General features: G+C 34.2%; 1 non-coding gene across 1 annotated transcript; it reads right to left on the reverse strand.

Moving 5' to 3' along the window:
* Positions 1–12,606: 12,606 nt before the first annotated feature.
* Positions 12,607–12,713, reverse strand: LOC118010913. The gene has a single exon (XR_004679335.1). It is a non-coding gene; the product is annotated as a U6 spliceosomal RNA (small nuclear RNA).
* Positions 12,714–20,686: the final 7,973 nt, after the last annotated feature.

A 20,686-nucleotide genomic window follows, 5' to 3' on the forward strand; every position in this document is an offset into this window, starting at 1 on the left:
TCTCAATCCTGCCAATCAAAGACTATTTTCAACTCTCTCTCTCTCTCTCTCTCTCTCTCAATCCTGCCAATCTTATGCCATTATCACATTAAAACGCAAGGACTTTTAACAGTAGCAAAGGGTAGTATCGATGTGCTCCTCAACTTTTTTAGTAAGCTTAAATGCTCTGTATTTTTTTTTTTAGATCAAATGGTTTTATCTTTTTTAAATTGTTGACCTGAAGGATCTTTAGTTGAGCTCTTGTGACTTGCAAAAGTTTTTGGTATAAAAGTGATAGCAGCGGTTGCTGGAGGGTAGCCACAGGGGATAGAAATAGAAACCCATACAACACTAGTTGACTCAACTCTTAAAAAATGCTTCGGCAAGTCATCAAACAACTATTTTAAAAGGAACTGGGGATGCAGTTTTACAGGCAAAAAATCGTGTGCAAAAGAATCAGCTTAATCAAGACCCAGGGGGTTGGGGAGAATAGTGAAAGGTCCATTGCCAAAGGCACAAAGAAATGCAACATCATGACATCTCACCTTGCTGGAGGGCAGAGGGAAACAGAAAATGGACACTGGGCACTGATACAATGCACAGATACAACAGAGTATCCAACTGTGTTAGGGTTCTCCAGAGAAACAGAACTCATAGGAGAAATAGAACTTATAGGAAAAACAGAACAGAGAGAGAGAGAGATGTATTTTAAAGTATTGGCTTAGTAGTTGTGCAGCTCATAAAGCTGGAATACATAGGGTAGACTGACGGGTTGGCAATGTAGGTAATTGTTAATGCCACTGTCCTGTCAATTCTCCAGAGCAGAAGTCTGGAAACTAAGGCAGATTTCCTATGTTGCAATCTTAAGGAAAATTCTTTCTTCTTTGTGAAAACTTAGTCTTTGTTCTTAAAGTCTTTCACTGATTGGATGAAGCCCACACATAATCGGGGGGGGGGGGGTCATCTGATTTTCTCAAAGTCTACTGATTAAAATATTAATTACATCTAAAAAAATAACTTCAGAGCAACATCCAGACTGGTGTTTGACCAAAGAAATGGGGCTAGCCAAAGTTTGACCAAAGAACGATAGCCTAGCCAAGTTGACACATTAAATTAACCATCAATAGCAAGTAAAAAAAAAAAAAAAAAAAGATCTATGACTCAAAATAATCATTCCTGATTTAGAGAGCTTAATACAGGCCAGTGTGTCTTATAACCTACCTATCATTTGGCTTAGCTATTTCCACTCAGTTCTGCCTGTGAGCTTCAGAACAGCCAGTGATTCAGAGTTTCCACTGCTATGCATTGTGAGTCAGGGGGATGCTTCCTACAGTTTGATTCCTACATTCCACACTCTCACAACAGGATCTACTGACTCATTGTAGCCAGTCTTTGCAACTTGATTTTTAATATCTATCTCTTCCTTCAACTACTTCTTGACCAGAAGGCAGACTATAAACCGTATGAAGACCAGGTTCCTGCCTTTCTTCTGCACACCTCCAGCCCAGGCACAACCCTGTCTCAGAGTGGATGTTCACTATATATGTGATGAAGATTTGGTGGCCTGCTTGAATTCTGAATCATTTGTGTACCCTCAACTACTAGGTTATTATAGCGTTAAGATTTATTTTAAAAACTTGTAGTGAAGATATGCAATAGCATCCATATGAATCCATTTTCAAAATCAATTTTCTTTGCTCTCTCAAATGTAAAATGAAACATAAATGAAGCACTATTTTGCATTTTTTTGAGAAGCAGAAGATACTTTAAAATTATTCCATGTGCTTTCATTATGAAAGGGTGTTTGTAAAAAAAAAAAAAATCAGGAGAGGAAAAAAAGGCTCTACTTCTTTGAGAGCAAGTCCCTTCATTTTATATTTGAAATCCCTCCTAAGCCCCCAATTATATATATATTATATATATATAATATATATATATATAATATATATATAACTATGTTTATTTATGTATAAATGCATATTTGAAATCCCTCCTAAGCCCCCAATTATATATATATATATAATATATATATAACTATGTTTATTTATGTATAAATGCATATACTATACGTATATATATAAATGCATATAGTATATAAATACATATATTATCATATATTACACATATTAACATATAAATACATATATACATATATGTAAGTATATGTGTGTATGCTAGGTGCTGCATGGCCAGTTTGTACAAGCACACCCTGAATGCGCCTGTTAATCACTGTCTTAAGAATGTAGAGATCCTGCCCTCCCTCTATATTCCCATCAAACAGGTGAGAAACGTGTTGCTCAGTGTTCAAGGTCAGTGTCTCCTTGGTACCCATGAATGTCCAGATGGAATGCCCTGATCCTCCCTATAAAACCTTGCTGCATTAGATCCCAGCAGCAGATGCTTTGTTCAGTCAGCCGCTCCTGGACTCCTGTGTGTAAGTTCCCCTAATAAACTTACGTTTCAATCACTGTCTCCAGGTCATTGGTTTGGCCTTGCCAGACCATCACCCACCCTTGGCTTAGAGTCTTCTGGGTGCAGCTGCACAATATAATGCATAATACATGTTTACTTCTACATTATATAAATAATTAATGCTGATACAAGTGGTGGGGATGGATGTGTGAGTGTAGAGGAGGAGTTGAAGAAATAAGTCTGTGTGTATATGAGTTCACTTTAATTAGACCCAGACAAATTTAAATACATAATACTATAAAGAGGTGACTTATAGCATATTATAAAACTGCTGATAAAATCCTCATGACTTTTACATTTCGTGCAAACCTCTTGAATAACTTTTGAATGTCCCAACTATGACCATTAACCTATCTCTGGCCTATGCCAAAAAATTAACTCTGTGTAAAACATCAGTCTTCAGAGGTATATCTTTGCTTTTCTTCTTCTTCTTTTTTTAATATTTCTCTATTTTTTTTAAGATTGTATTTATTTATTTGAGAGAGAGAGTGAGTGAGCACGAGAGGGGGGAGTGGGAGAGGGAGAAGCAGACTCCCTGCTGAGAAGGGAGCCCGATGCGGGACTCGATCCCGGGACTCCAGGATCATGACCTGAGCTGAAGGCAGTTGCCCAACCAACTGAGCCACCCAGACGCCCTCTTTGCTTTTCTTAATGATCAGCTTAATACAAGTAGTTAACTCATCTTTAAAATTGGAAAAACTTTCCTATCACATAGGTTTGGGAAACAATAAATGATGACATCATATAAACATATTAGAAGTGCTTGTGGTATAATTAAGATTCATTAAATCTTATCAATATTATAAACTATATTAGAATCCCTTTGTTAGAAAGTAACATATAATAGCATCATCTGGCTTATACTCTGGAAGTAACATTTTTATAAAGATTTAATAGATTTCATGTAAAATAAAGCACTTATATTTATCTGGCTTTAGAGAGCCACAAGAGCCCTGGAATGTGTCATGGATTTTTTTTCCCCTGTCTTATTTATCTGTGCCTCCTTGTGCCTTCTGCAGCCCTATTTCTTTGGGCCCTGTCTGCTCTGCTCTCTACATACATGGTAAGATACATGCCTTATTCATAAATATAACACTATATTACTTGGTTATTCTATGTCTCAATATCAAAATCTCAAATAATGAAGCCTAGCCTCATTTGGGTTAAAAGCTTAGTCCTTGTGTGAGAGCTAACATGAGACCTCATGGGTAGGTGTTTGTTGGGGTCATTTTAGCAGGTAAGATAGGCAGACACACATAAAGTATTGGAAGGCATAAATATTTTTTTTTCATTTTTACTATAAAGACAGTAAACTCCTGAGCTGCAAAGATTCTATTCTTCAGAACCTTCATTTTCCTGCTTCTCCTTCTCACTCTCCCTCTGTGCTCTCTCTCTCAAATAAATAAACAAAATCTTAAAACAAAACAAAACAAAACAAAACCCTTCATTTTCTCCCAAGCCAAACACTGTTCAATAACATAGAAGAAAGGTCATAGTTATATCCCTTTAATCATGGTAACAGGTAAAGAGAAACTTCAGGGTAACATAACAATGCAATACCAGTTTTGTCCCAATAATGTTAAGCCTCATTTTGAAAAAAATCATGTAGCTACATGGTCCTATAATACAATGCCTAACCCCCAAGACCTGACTTCAAATCATGGATGTGCTTTTCTCTTCAAAATTTATTTCAGAATAGAATGCTTGGTTGCTCTTTCTCTTTCTTCATGAAACAGACGAAAATAGGGAACATTTTTTGCCCTATTAATTCTGTATTTGTGTTATCTTGAATTTTCAGCTCATCTTTGCATCTTTTTCCACCTTACTCAAAAAAATGATAGGAAAGTGAAACATTTTTTTACATCTGAATTATGACTAACCTTAATTTTTTTCTCAAGAAATTGCATCCTAGTTTATAAATCGGATTTTAAGAGATAAGTAGCAACTTGATGTTTCTTCTAGTTTTAAATAAAACATCTATTCTATAAAATTTAAAAATCTCACTTAAACATAATATAATCACACAGAAAAGAAAAACAAACAAACAAACAAAAATAAAAACAGTGGTGGTGGACCGTTTAATTATGCATTACCTCACAAAAAGCAAAAACCCATTCCAAAAAAAAAAAGTAAGATCTTATTTTCCTTCCTCAACTCACCCTCTTGGCCAAGGTATAAAGGAATTACATATATATAATATTCAGGAAAATTAAAAGAGGACAAAGTGAACAGAAATGACTGATGAGGTTACCATAAGTTGATGATAATATAATAATATACAGAAAGAATAGTTTCAAATATAATTTCAAATTTTGTTATGAGTATAGGCTGCATGGAGTGAGATACTTTTGATCAACCTCAGCACTATGGACATTTTGAGATAGCTACTTCTTATTGTGGGAAAATGTCGTGTTCGTTATGTCATTCCTGGCCTCTACACCTAGATGATACCACCTCCCCAAGTTGTAACAACCAAGAGTGTCTGTAGACATTGCTAAATTTACCCTAGGGAGCAAAACCAATTCATTATAGAATCACTGCTTTACTTCAATTCCTAAAATTAACCTCAAAAGTTGAGCCATGTGAATATAGAATGATCATAAAGTTATGAAACTAATATGTTAGGAGTTACAGAAAAAAAAAAAGCAGTAGGTGTATGTCTTCAACAAACATTATTTATTGAGAGAAGTAATAAAAACCATAAATCTCTGAAGAATGTCACAATTGAAAAAATCAAAATGTATATGAAAGTTTCCCTAGCATACATGAAAAACTGAAAAAAAATTCTGTGAAGTTTGAAAACTAGGGAAAATGTTTTCTCCAGTCTATTAACTAGCATAACAAATATTTTTAAAAAAGAAAATGCAAAGTGGCTACACAGTTTTCACATTATCACCAGTTTAGAAGATAAAATGACAAAATATACTCTTAATTATATCAATTAACTACAAACTGAATGATGAGTTTTGCTTGAAACCATTTATTTTCTACTTTAGAAAGAGGGCAGTGGTTAAACAATAATTATTTTAATGACAAAAAAAAAGCATGAAGTAGAGCTTGTTTATAATTATAACTCTAGACTTTAGAAATTTTAATCATTAAGAAATTGTATGTCCAGAGATTTCATGTCCATGGACAGCTTGGCTTGCTATTAATTTAAAACCCATTATTTGTATTTGTTTTGCATTTTTACTCTTAGAAAAGTCCAATTCTGACGCCACATGGTGAGGAAGACACTGCACTTTATTTAACACAATGTTTTAGAATCTTCTCATTCCCAAACAACACAGTAACCAATCCAACCCAACAGAGATTGAAGCTATTACTAGCTTCTGATATTTGTCAGATGAGCTTTTTTTTTTTAAGATTTTATTTATTTATTTGAGAGAGAGAGAACAAGAGAGAAAGAGCACGAACAGGGTGAGGGAAGAAGAGAGAAGCAGACTCCCTGCTGAGCAGGGAACCTGACGGCGGGGGCGGGGGGGGGGCTCCATCCCAGAGCCTCCAAGATCATGACCAGAGCTGAAGGCAGATGCTTAACTGACTGAGCCCCTCAGGGGCCCCTAGCATTTTTCTTTTAAAAGAAGATTTTTTTTTTTTTAAAGAAAGATACAGCCCTTGTTTATTTGTCCATGAACTAACCAAAAAAGTGCTTTAACATTACAAAGAAACAAAGGAAAATGTAATTGCTTGTTTCATGTATGATATTCACCAGCAAAAAATATTTTGAACAAAACTATTAAAAAGATAATGTTTCATTAACTATAAAAATTGAAAGAGGCTGGAGAAAACAATAAGAAAGAGTTTATATTTCATGCACAGATATCATTTTATTTCTTTTATGTAAGCTATATGCCAAAGTGAGATCCTAAGTATGCTCTTCGCTGGTTAGGTTTTTGTTTTGTTTGGTTTATTGTTTTTTATTTTATCTCTATATAAGTCTTTTGCTGAAACTAGTAACATTATTGAAATTACTTATGACTTGAAGAATTAGTTAACCAATGAGAATAGTGTCCAGTATGTGCCATGTGTTGGGTTAATTAATTATAATTAATTGCAGGAGACTATAGCAAGGGAGATGGTTGCTCATCTTAGAACAAAAAGTATCGGAGTCAATTATTTGTGACTAGGAGGGAATATTTTTTTCAATTAGCATAAAATCTGGAAAAAATTATTTCCAGGAAAAATTCAGGGGTATAAAGCCCTCCCATTGGTCCAGAACTACAAATATCAATACCTTATATTTTAATTAAGACTGGAAAAAAGATAAATAAATAGATGCAGCTACACTTTGTAGCTAGCACATTGAAGAATGAAGAACACAAATTGAAAATTTTAGCACAGTCAATAATTTAATGAAAAAGACGAATACTGAGAACTATCAGAACAAAACATCTTTGGAAAATGAAAGAGGAGCAGCAATTACAGAAAGAGAGAGATTTCTCTGCAATCATTTTTATTTTTTAAAGTCGGCTGAATGGAACACTACATCAAAAACTAATGATGTAATGCATGGTGATTAACATAACATAATAAAATTTAAAGAATAATAAAAATAAAGTAGGCTGCATGCCTAGCATGGAGCCCAAAGCAGGGCTTGAACTCAAGACCCTGAGATCAAGACCTGAGCTGAGATCAAGAGTCAGATGTTTAACTGACTGAGCTACCCAAGCGCCCCTCTCTGCAATCAAATTAAAAAAAAAAAAAAGATGGGGTATCTGAGTTGTCTAGTCAGTTAAGTGTCTGCCTTCAGCTCAGGTCATGATCTCAGGGTCCTGGGATCGAGCCCCATGTCAAGCTCTCTGCTCAGCGGGGAGTCTGCTTCTCTCTCTCTTTGTGTTCTCCCTATCTCCTTCTTTCTCTCAAATAATTGAATAAAATCTTTATTAAAAATGATGTTTGATAAAAATAAGGAGGGAATGAGGCAAGAAGGATAAAGAGGCCATATATTCTCTGAAATAGCTATTCCATATCAAATTGTGTGGCTTTTAAAAGAACATAGAGTCAGTGGATTATCCAGAGACAGAATAAGATGATGAGGACTGACCATGGCTTAAAGACACATCCTTAAGTCGCATCTGACTAAAGCTTACAACTTAAATGAAGTTTACTAATTTTAAATTTGATGTTTTTGATAAATACACATATACACACAATATTATATATATTATATATACATATATACATACACAGAGAAATATATATAAATAATATATAAATTCTTAAACAGGTAAATTGCATATTCTCACTTGATCATAGGGATTTAGTATAACCTGATGGATTCATTTTATTTTATTTATTTTATTTTTTTAAGATTTTATTTATTTATTTGAGAGAGGGAGAGTGAGCATGAGAGAGAGAGCACCAGCAGAAGGAGAGGGAGAAGCAGGCTCCCCACTGAGCAGGGAGCCCGATGTGGGGCTCGATCCCAGGACCCTGGGATCATGACCTGAGCTGAAGGCAGACACTTAACTGACAGCAATCCAGGCTCCCCATGACGGGTTCATTTTAAATTCTAAAAATACCTACAAAAGACATGAGATGGATATTTGAAGTGCATACACTGGTTGAGGAAATTGCAGCAAAGAGAGTGGTATCCAAAATGAAAAAATGCAATGGAGTATTACCCTACAGAATATTTCCATAACAAAACTTAATCTTTTCTATGCTACATATGTTGAATCAGTGCTCCTCCAGTTGTGTTCCCATCAACATTAGCATCATCTGGGAAATTGGCAGATGGAACAAATATCGGGATCCACACCAGTCCTTCTGAATCAGACACGCTGTGGTCTGGGCCCAATAATCTGGATTTTTACAAACTCCCCAGTTGATTCTGATGCACACTGCAATTAAGAATCACTGTCTGGTAAAATACTTTGGGTCACGCTAATCCCCCAAAATGTAAAGAAGCTTGATGCAAAACACGAAGCAACACATAAAGTAACATGAATCAAATGCAGTAGTAATGTTCCTCCATAAGGTCCTAGTTCCTGGCACTTCAGATATATTTAAATCAAGGAGCTGCACCCCAGTACACAGGGGTTCTTAGGGGTTTTTCCTCAGAAAATTGTGTTGAGAGTAACTTTCATGAAGTACCTAAAGTTAATACTGTGAAGATCCATGACATACTTAATGGATCTTGCTTCTACTGAGCAGATGGCTGGGAAGAACACTCTGACAGAAAGGATGAATGTTCCACTTATGAGGAGAATAGACATTTAGCTGCTGTTTTATCGGAATCCAGACAAGGTTAATTTCCCATGTATTTGAGGACAAGGTGGTCAGCTGGAGTGGACCCTGAGCCAACAAGGTTCAAGCAGTGGTTACTCTTGCCAATGTAACTGGATGACATCCCAGGTTCAGATTGCCTAATGTCTGGGCTCTTCATTCATTTTGTTATTATCCCCTGAATATCTGTGTGATGTCCACCAAATGCATGTATCACAAAAGCCCTTTCTGGTCAGCCAAAAGCACCTTAATGATCCACTGAGGTCAGGACATTTTAATGCACTGAGTCAGTAAAGGCAATAACAACAATGCAACACAACAACACATTTCCCCTTCTTGGATTACTAGAAGTATTCAGTCTTCACATAACACATTTGACTTTTCAGCATGGACTTATTCTGCCCTGGAGAAAGTCACTTTCATTCAAAAATAAGGAAAATCCCTCTTTTGACTAAAGCAGAGGAAAATAAGGCATCCTATATCAAAAGAGAATAGCTGTTCAAGTTATGTTACAACATGAAGAAAATCATATATGTTATAAATATAGTCATGTACAGGATAGATTGAAGAGGAAAGAAAATGGAAACAGTAGATATATATCCAGTCAGTTATTACAATATTCCAGACTTGATGCATATGTGGCCTGAACTTGGCTATCATGAACCAAAATGCAAAGGACAAATTGGTTTGATTAAATCACATTATCTGAATGCCCATTATGTAAGACACTGTGATGTCTGAATCTTCACATGCATTCTCTTGTATTTCTCATGATAATTATGAAGACCAAGCAAGGTTCAGAAAAGTTAAGCACAAGATAAACAGTTTTAGCATATCTTAGAACCAGATCTTTTGTTTCTGTTTTTTTATCAAGATGACCTGACTACTAAGACCATACTCTTTCTCTAAACCAGAGGTAAGCAAGCTTTCTGTAGAGCACTTGATAATACATATTCAGGTTTTGTAAAATGTATGGTTTCGTGTTAACTACTCAATTTTCTCATTTCAGTGTGAAAACAGATCTAGAAATATCTAAACAATGATATGACTGTGATCTAACAAAATATGGTTTACAAAATAGGCTGTAAGCCATATTTGACTCATGTAGCATAGTTTCTGGCCTTTGGTTCAACCAGTAATATAGCATGTTTGGCACCCCATCTAGACTTCTGGCAGCAAGCTACTGCACTCATTTCCCAGTTCCTAACTGATCAAAGCTTCAACCTTCCCCAGAGTATTGCCCACAACTGATGAAACACTTCAAGTTTTAAATTCAAGAAGTAAGTATGAATACCAAAGAGGGCAACCTCACTTAAGCACATTATTATGCTAAAAAACAAGAACAGAGGGAAAACCTTAAAAGCACATCATTGATTAGGAGACTGCCTACTACCATATTACAGCCATCATAACTAGTAAAGTGTAGACATTGAAGAAAAAAATTTAAAAGCAGTAAAAGAGAATAAAGAAAGGAAAATCACCCCAGGCATTTCATATATATACATATATATGTATATATATACACACAATGCCCATTTATATATATGGGCATTAAATGACATTATTCTTTACACACAATTTTGTAATCTGCTCTTTGGGTTAACATTACCTCATGACCATTTTCCAAGCCATTAAATATTATTCTGCAACATAATGTTTAATGACTGCATAGTATTATATGGTAACGGTCTATGAAAATTTATTCAATCAATTACCTATTCTTAGACTATTAGGTTGTTTAGAAATTTTTCTATTGCAAACTATATTGCAATGAACAATGTTATAGCTCTATCTTAAATATATCCACAAATTACTCCTATAAAATAAAAACCTAGAAATAGAATTTTTGATGTGAATGTTATAAAATGCTAAGGCTTTTGCCAAATTATTTGCCATAAATGCACTAATTTACACCACTACTAACATAATGAGGAATTTTTTTCGCTATTTTGGGTCACTTTTTAAAAATTCTTAATGTTAACGATGCTAATTATGTTAGAAATTGGGCACTTTACATTTTCCATGTCAAAAAATTTTAACTTTGCCTCATATATTTTTTGAAATTTAAGTAAACTTGTCAACGATTTGCCAGCAATATTGGGAATTCAATTCAATTCAATTCAACAACTATTATTAAGTACTGACTATGAGCTTGGTCAGCTCTAAGGCACTGAATAACCCAGAATTAGATTGTTGTATGAAAATTTCAACTCAAAATCTTCAAGTCAATTTTTTTTTTTTAATCAGAGATATTTTAAAAACTGTGTCAAGTTGGGGCACCAGGGTGGCTCAGTCAGTTAAACATCTGACTCTTGGTTTCAGCTCAGGTCATGATCTCAGGGTCCAGGGATAGAGCTCCATGTCAGGCTCTGTGAGTCTACTTGAGATTCTTCTCCTACCTCTCCCTCCCCCTTTGCTCCTCCCCCTGCTCATGCTCTCTCTCAAATAAATAAATAAACAAACAAAATCTTTAAAAAAAAACTGTGTCAACTTAAGTGTTCTAGGTCATTTACAATTTCGATTTCCTATTGAGATATTATATATTTCAGAATCTCTAGCCAGGCAATCTTATGTATAATGCCTCAAATTTTTTGGAAACCTATTTTTTCCTTGAGTCTAAATTCTGCCTGGCAATACATTTAGTCTTATTTTTATCTTCATGTATTGGGTGCTTAGCATTGCCAAACTCATTTCAGAAGCATTATTTATACAATCCTTATTCTTCCTAGTTCCAATACTTGTAGAAATTTCTGGTTTGTCTCAGTCTGGATCAAATTCCCATCTCTGATGGTATCTACTAACTACAGGCTGGGTTATATTGTATGAAAACAACTTTTTCTAGTGCAGTTCTTCCAAAAGTGAAGGATTGCCTCCAAAGATGGATGTATGCAAAGGTGAGTGGGAGGGGCATTCTTGGACAGAAACCACAGAACTGTAAGTGTTTAATGCTCATCCCTCTAATTATTGTTCGGTAGCTCAATATATTTTTCCTATCATTACAAACATCACACTTGGTGGTCACTATCTATGTCATTTAACTTCTTGTATGCCTTTCTAACAAACAATAAGCTCCTTGAGGCCGTCAACTGTGGATATCTTATTTACCAATGTGTCTCTAAAGCCAAGCACAGTATCTGACACTTAGTAAGTTCTTAATAAATGTATGTTGAATGAATGAATAAATAAAATAAAATATAATTAAATTAATAACTTTTGGATATTGTTTTAGTAAAGGATATTTGCAAGCTGTATTTTCACATTTGCTTTTTAGGATATTTTGAAAGTAAATTGTATTCAAATAGATTAAACACATATTTAATAAGTACCCACTCTGTGCAGTATTGAAGCCTACACATTAAGGTTATAGAAATAAGTGTATATTGTCCCTAATCTTAAGGATCTCATAGCCTGGCAGAAGAGGAAGTTTTTGACAGATGCACAATATATGATGATAAGGAAAGTTGAGAGGATTCTGTACCAAATGAAGACATGGTGGTACAGAAGGAAATTCAACTCAACAAAGGTTTATGCAATGATCTAGTTCATTCAACCAAGGAAAAAGCATGGACTGACAATCACGTGTTTCTCTGAGAAGAAGACTTTAAAAGGTCAACTTTGGTTTCAGATCCTTTGTGGTGGAGCTGCATAGGATAAGTGATAATGCAAACAGTAGCACAACATGCATCTATATCTACCTATATATATAATTTTTAATTTAAATTCAGTTAGTTAACATATAGTGTATCATTAGTTTCAGAGGTGGAGTTTAGTGATAATACCCAGTGATCATTACATCAAGTACCCTATTTAATGCCCATCACCCAGTTACCCCATCCCCCCTCCCCTCCAGCAACCCTCAGTTTGTTTCTTATACTTAAGAGTCTCCTATGGTTTGTCTTCCTCTCTGATTTCGTCTTATTTTTAAAAAATATGGAATGCTCCATGAATTTGCGTGTCATCCTTGCTCAGGCGCCATGCTGATCTTCTCTGTATTGTTTAAATTTTAGTATACGTGCTGCCGAAGCGAGCATTCTGTATGTTTTTTCATATATAAAATGTATGGTTTTTTTTTTTTTTTTTTTTTTTGGAGGTATAGTACTTCAACCCTTAAAATGACCTCACCAAATTATTTCACATTCTTCTTTTTGTCAGCTAATAAATTTTACTGAACTACTCATATTATAATCTCTGTGCACACCAAAACCACTATACTGCATGTGATGTGACTGTTTGTGGTTAAATTTGTATAGAGAACAGGATTCTCTTCTGCTCGATGCTAGCTAATCCATCAGGATTGAAGTGAGTTTGTCCTCATCAGCAGAACTGTTAATTAACCTAAAATATCTGAAAACTGTTACTGCCAGATGTCCACTGCCAGAATTGAGTTAATCAGAGCTAGATGTTTTATGTTTTATGAACTCTCTTCCATCATCACATGAAAGGCAAAAAAGGATAAATACAATAAAAAAAAAGAGATTCTAAGGGTCTCTAATTCTGAGACTCATTCATTAAACTTGTCTCTGTAGGTTTTTGTAGTGTATGAGTTTATCAGTTTGTTAACCACATAAGGCATGAGAAATAAGTTTTGAATCTTGATATAGGATGTGAGCTATAAACAAACATTGGTTTAGCTCTAGTTAATGGGGCATAATGTTCTCTCCTCCGCCACCTCATGATCCTCCTGACCCTACTCTTCCTTTTCCTCCTCATCCTCCTCCTTCATTTTCCTATTCCTTCTCTTTTTTTCTTCTCCTCTCCTCTTCCTTCATAATTTCACCAAATCCTAGCCAAATAAATTCTTTAAAACAGTCCTTATTTCAATTAAAAAAAAAAACTACAAATCATCACCACCATCACCATGACAAAGTATTTATTTAATACCACAACATTTGTTCAGTATAACACACACTATTTTGTTATGAGTAAAAGGAGACTCTGAAGCTAATTCCCTGGATTTAGAATTTACCTCTAGCACTTGTTAACTGTTACTTATATAAAATCTAGTGTCTCTGTACCTGTTTTCCAAGTATAAAATTATATATGTAATTGGAAGAATAAATAAGTTAATAGTAAATGGCTAGAAACTGGCACATCATACAAAGAATGCTTTGTTTTACTTATATCACACAGAAAAATATTTTACTTTTCTGAGCATGCATGTCAAATATCTATCAATTGTTCCACATAGTACTGAAGATTCTCATTAATATGAACACAAAAGACAAATGGTTGCACAGAAAGAGGAAAAGTTAAGGAGTAGACAAAATTCTATAATATTCTTTAGGTCCTATCTCTACCCTTTTTCCGCAAATGTGAATTTTGAGGTCAGAATATTAATCTGCTGATTGAATAGATTAGTGTTTTCTTGAAGAAGTTAAAATATTAATTTCAGAAACACTGTGATAAGGGTGTTGATAATTTTTTAACATATGAATCAATATTCTCTAGTACAACCAGAGAGATAGGAATCAATACATATTAGTTTAATGTCAAAGCTAGACATGCAGTTTTAAAAATAGGAAATTGCTTTCTGAGTGGAAATTAGAATGATTTTTTCTTAAAGTGGAAGATCCCTTCAGAGTCCAAGTCATCCCCTGGTGATTCTTTTAGATTATGTCACATTTTCTGAGCTGTGGATTGCTATTTAGTGTTTTGTTTTCCCCATTTCTAATATTCATTTTTTTAAGATTTTCACTCTTCCCCTGAAGCAACACTTTCTTCATCATAAGCAGCCCCCCAGCTTGGCAAAAAAAAAAAAAAAATATATATATATATATATATATATATATATATATATATATATATATTTGTTAGATTTTTGACATTATTTGTGAAGTAATAAGTTGACTGATTATACAGGCCAATTTTCCTTTAAGATAATTTGTATTATAAGTAATCTCACACTTTAGCACACCATTACAACAAGAGATAGAATGGAGATTTTACACTAATTGTGACTAATAATTAAAAACATATGTGAAAATTCTTCTTCTGAAATGAGCCTATATAGAACTGCCAATATCAGGGATAGATGCCTTTCTCTAAGAATTGCCAAGTAAGAAGGGACTCCACTATCACCAGTCACTAATTCAGTGCTCACTCTCACTTTACAGAGAGAAATAAACGGGAAGAGTGGTTCAGTAGTAACATTCTACTCTTTCTTTGCTCCATTTTTGTTTGGAAATGGGTAGCCCTTATTCAATATGCTGCTTTAAAGAATGCAAGGCAGTCAACTCAATGAGTTGCCCTTGTGCCAACCTAAGAATTGGGGAGAAATATCAAGTTGAGCATTCAATTTACCTGGGTGTAGCAGACTATACTCTCTCCATTTGAGATATATCAAGGATGTGTGAATGTTGTGTGGATCGAGGGTTACTACTGCAGAATTTTGCTCACCTGGAGCCTTTTTCTCAATACCAAACCCAGGAGTATTTTCTACCTGCCCAAGAGATTCTAGGAGCAAGAGACAAATGCACGTACAAAGATGGAGCTTATAGTTGAGGCAGGAGGGCTGTTTGGAAAACAATAAACCAGATCTTAAAGAAGGAATTGGCAGTGGGGAAGATATGCAGGATTTGCTGAAGAATTCAAACATACTTTTGAAAAATATCTCAGCATTTGCATCTTTGCCACAGAGGGAACAGATAGTCATTATTATCCAGATTGGGGAAAAAAGAGAGAGAGAAAAAATAAAATAACAAGCTCTGCTAGTGAAGATTTTATTTATTTATTTGAGAGAGAGAGAGAATGAGAGACAGAGAGCATGAGAGGGAGGAGGGTCAGAGGGAGAAGCAGACTCCCCGCCGAGCAGGGAGCCCGATGCTGGACTCGATCCTGGGACTCCAGGATCATGACCTGAGCCGAAGGCAGTCACTTAACCAACTGAGCCACCCAGGCGCCCAATTTTTTTTTTTTTTTTTTAAGATTTTATTTATTTATTTATTTGACAGAGAGACAGAAAGCACAAGTAGGCAGAGCGGCAGGCAGAAGCAGAGGAGAAGCAGGCTTCCCACTGAGCAGGGAGCCCGATGCGGGGCTCCACCCCAGGATCCCGGGATCATGACCTGAGCCAAAGACAGCTGCTTAACCGACTGAGCCACGCAGGCGCCCCCAAGATAACAAATTGTTGAATAATATCCACTGTTTTCCTACTTAATAAATATAATTTCATAATGATAAAATTTCAAAAAAGTGTAAGGCTGTGGTTTTTATGAAAGAAAACTGGCTTTAATTATTATTGTACATTTCTAAATATTTTATATATGGCAAGTTATGTTTAAGTCAATAATAAGGTAAAATATACACATAATACATAATTTTTTGTATTTATTCCACATGGATTATTTTGCTTACTCTTTCTCAGAAAAACAATAACTATGCTATTAGATCAAATTTTTCAAAAAAAATTTTTTTCACATAATTTACGCTCAAATGATAATAAATTAAAATAATTTAGAAATAAAATGTAAGTTTATTGAAAGCATGAAAAAGCGAATATTTGTATGAAAATGTAAATCAAGTTAAATGTGAGTAATTGTATCATATTCATATGCTTCAAAAAGTTACTTTGCTTCTAAATTCACAATTCTTTATCAACATTAAAAGACAAAAACAAATTATCAATAATGAATATAGAAACATTTCAAATTAAGATACATTTTAAGTCTTTAAAATATATTCAAATATTTCATATAATTAAAAAATAAATTTTGCAAGCTAGCATCATGTTGGCAAATTAATAAATTGGCATCTCATTAATAATGCACATTATGTTTAGATACATATATACCACATACACACACATATGTAATATACACAAATTTAAGAATAATATATTTTTTTAATGTTAAAAGTGTTTCTTAATCAAAATAAGTAACTGTTGAACGTATCTCACTAATTCTGAAATCACAAATCAAATCACGTGGAGAAACAAAATGAAAATCTGGCCTTCCTCAGATGAGGGGAAATATTTCACTAAGCAAGAATCTATTGTACCCATGCTATCTGAAATAAAGAATATGCAAGTTAATTAGTCTCTTTTCTTACTGTAGCGTTTCCACCACATAAAGATTAACTGAAAAAGCAAAGTATTTATCATATGACTCTGACACTGAAAACAGAATATACAAACTGTCAAAAGGCACTAGGAAGTAGTCACATTTTCTTTCAAAATACACAGCAAGACAGATGAAGAAGTGTTTCTTTGATATCTTAAGAGAGTTAGGAGGGTTAAATGCTTGAAATTACAGGTCTTGCTGTGTCAAAATTGAACCAAGTTTTTTAATAAGCAAGACATTCATATTCTTTAGTATATTTCTTGTATTTTATTATTATACCTTGCACATTCTGTGTGATGTATAAGTCATAGGAGAGGTGTCCTGATTGCCAAGGTCTAAGAAGGGCGTTGGTTGGCCCCTTTTCCTTCATCCCTATTCCTGATCCCTAAAGATACAGAGAAAATAGAACACTGGAGTGAGTGGAAGAACAATAAAAGTTCCTTTCTTCACCCCAAGTCCATCACGCAACAGACCTGGCTGATAATTGGAGAATACAGTTAGAAGAACACTGGAGTATTGTGTTATAAAGGGGCAGGAAAGAACACATAAGAAGTTGTGTTTCAAAGGAGGGAATGGTGCACTGCAAAGATCTTCTAAAACTTTTTTGAAGAATCCACTAATGAACCCTACCAAATAGCCAATATTTGGATACCTGCCTTTGGACAGATTGAATTTGATAAGCAGAAGAGAAATGTAAATAACCTTTACTAACTAAAAGTCAAAACCAAACAAAACATATATTTCACTTTTTTCTTCTCATTCTTGCTCCTCTGACCCCAACTCCCTTCAAACATAAAAGGGACAGAAGCAGAAGGGATAAGAAAAGGAGTAATGGCAGAACTTGGAAAAGATAAGGTCATGGGTCCTCTCTCCTTCTACTGATCTTGGATCCATGATCAGATGGATTTTGAGGAAAGGCAGAAACTTAAAATTGAAACTAAATTCATGTTGTGATTTAACCAAATTGTATTATATAAATAGTTTTTATAAATAATTTTTAAAATGAAAATAAAATCATGCAAGTTGCTCAATACCATTAAGTAGCAGCAAAGGGAGATGATGTTTGAACATATTAATTGTAATTATTAAACTCTTTATTAATTTTTCTAATCAATAAAACTCTTATGGTTTGTCTCCGTCTCGGATTGTGTCCCTTTATTTTGCCCTCCCTTCCCCTATACTCCTCTGAGAAAAAGCTTTTCGTAATGTACCTACCTTATTTAGCCCAGTGTGTTCAATAAAATAGTCCTATTTAGCTAATTTTCTAACATTTTGACTTTTCTCAATGTTTTACTCTTATAACAGTGATATAATGAACATCTTTATTACTCAGTATCAATGTATTTCCCTCAGTATTTCCTTGGAATATATTATCATAAATGTGAGACATATAAAATGTCAAATTGTACTTCCCTAAAATGTATAATGAGCTAACCCTTAACATCCACTTGTTTTTCATAATTTTAGGACAATCCTTTATTTATCCAAATTAAATTTTCTTCTAAGGAAGGTGAATACAATTTTAATGACTTTTTCATATAGTCCAATTTAGGAACTTGATGCTAAATATAGAAGAGTAACTTTTAAAACAAAAAACAGAATGAGTTAAAGAATGTCCTAAGTTACAAAGAAGTCCGTGATGTTTCCTTTGAGCCATGCTCTAAACATCAACCTTATGTTCTAACAACACCTTTTAACTGTGACTGACACATTCTAGGGTAATCTCCAATGAGTGGTATAGTTCCCTCTCTTTGAGTGGAGGTGACACCAGTACAGTGTTTCTAATAAATCAAATATACCAAATGAAGTGGGGTATCACTCTCATGACTGTGTTATGTTATACAACAGAAGTGAAAGGATTTCATCATCATCATCACCATCATCATAATCATCATCCTCAGGTCCAGATGTATTATTTTTTTAACTGCTTCACCATAAAATTATTAAAAGAGCTTGTATATTTCATTTGTATAATGAAATATTTTCTTTATATTCTGAATATTATTTCTAAGAAATTTTATTATTTAAGAATGTTATCTATGGTAAAGCACTTGTAAATTATTGTGCAAATCATTTTTAAATAAAGAATTTAGGGGCGCCTGGGTGGCTCAGTTGGTTAAGCGACTGCCTTCGATTCAGGTCATGATCCTGAAGTCCCGGGATCGAGTCCCGCATCCGGCTCCCTGCTCGGCGGGGAGCCTGCTTCTCCCTCTGACCCTCCGCCCTCTCATGTGCTCTCTGTCTCCCTCATTCCCTCTTTCCCAAAAAAAAAAAAAAAAACTTAAAAAAAAAAAAAAAAGAATTTAGATAAAGAGATGAAGTAAAAGAATGTAGTTATGGGTCTGTTTTCCTATGGAAAAAAAAAAAAAAAAAGCAGATATTTAAAGGGACATGTCAAAGTTGAGAAATAAGCACAACCTAGCACCAGGAAAAGGCATTAAGATTTCTTAGCTAAAAGCTCTATCTCTGTCTCTTCTTCTCATTTCCTGTGTAACCTTGGTTAAGTAATTTAACCTGTAGTTCAACTGCTTTATTGGCTAAGGTAGAACTGTATCTCAGGAGGACATATACACTGTTCTAGTATGTTGCAGCTATCAAAGGACATGGAACATCAATTTATGCCATCTATAATTTTATATGTTATTTAAAATTTTTCAATCACAAGTCAATCTTGTTTTCTTTCAAAAATAAAGGACTATCTGTTTCTTTGGAATTACAGTGACTGAATCTTCAAAGAAAAGAGGAGAATTAGAACTTGTACCAAATCACTTTTATCCTTTTTCTAGTCAGATGTCAAAGAGATAAATGTTATTCTTGAGGAAAATGAAAGAGAGAAGGAGAAAGAGAGTGGATTGGATACTATATATCCAAAGGTTTCTGAGAAAAGAGTAAAATTGTAACAAATCTTTGGGAAAAAGTCTGTTGTACAAAGTAACAGGCTCTATTCTGAAGTTATCTCTCTGTTGTGCAAATACCTCATTTCTTATAAGAAAAAAGAATGAAGAAAAAACCCTTCGTTCATATGAAATATATTTGTTACCTCAAAGTCTTCATTATATGTTGATCATTTGACCACATTTCAAAAAGGAAATTTAGAAAGATATTTCTTACACAACAGTTTAATTAATCCAGTTGCTATATCCATGTTGAAATACTGAGGGTAGAATATTTAGAGCAGAAAAATGCAATATTAAACTAAAGGATTTACATAATCTTGGGCACAGATGCCAGATTTTAAAAAGCCTACATCACCTTTCATAATTGAAAGCAAGGTACCTTTACAAAGAGTCGTTTATTAAAACCAAAGTACTATTTCAATAAAGTATTAAGAGTGCTGCATAGAATGCCCTGTGGGCAGCACTCTGAAATAATAGCGAATTGCTATTCTAATCCACAATGGAACATTTTAATAAGTGTGATAAATGACTCACAGAGAGCTTCAGATTTCAATGTCAGTGGAATTAGAATCAGGCAAAGGCTGGTCCTGGGTGATGGATGTGGAGTATTTTTGTGGTAAACACTTTGCAATGTCAGGACAATACCAGCTTATGGAACACTGAGAGGTTAAATTCATGTCCATTTGTCAACTTGCTGCCTGAGGGTAAAAAATGTAGACAGAAAACCAGTCTTACTTTAACCGGTAATATACTTCCTTACCTTCTATAATCCTTCAAAATGATACAAAACAAATAAATTAAAAGATATAATGAATAAAGGTAAATCACTTGACATTTAGAGACAGAGCCTTAGTAATATTATGGATTGAAAAATATATTGTGATCAACTGGGCTGATAGCCTTGACATTTTTTTTTTCTCCTTTAAAAAAAAATATATATGTTTCTTTCTTTAGGTATCCAAGCTTTATGAAGATATAAATGTATATGGGAAGCTGCTTCTTCTTCTTCTTCTTCTTCTTCTTCTTCTTCTTCTTCTTCTTCTTCTTCTT

This window comes from Mirounga leonina, unplaced genomic scaffold (assembly GCF_011800145.1).
Source record: "Mirounga leonina isolate KUSES-001 unplaced genomic scaffold, KU_Mleo_1.0 Mir_129, whole genome shotgun sequence".
Taxonomy (NCBI): Eukaryota; Metazoa; Chordata; class Mammalia; order Carnivora; family Phocidae; genus Mirounga; species Mirounga leonina.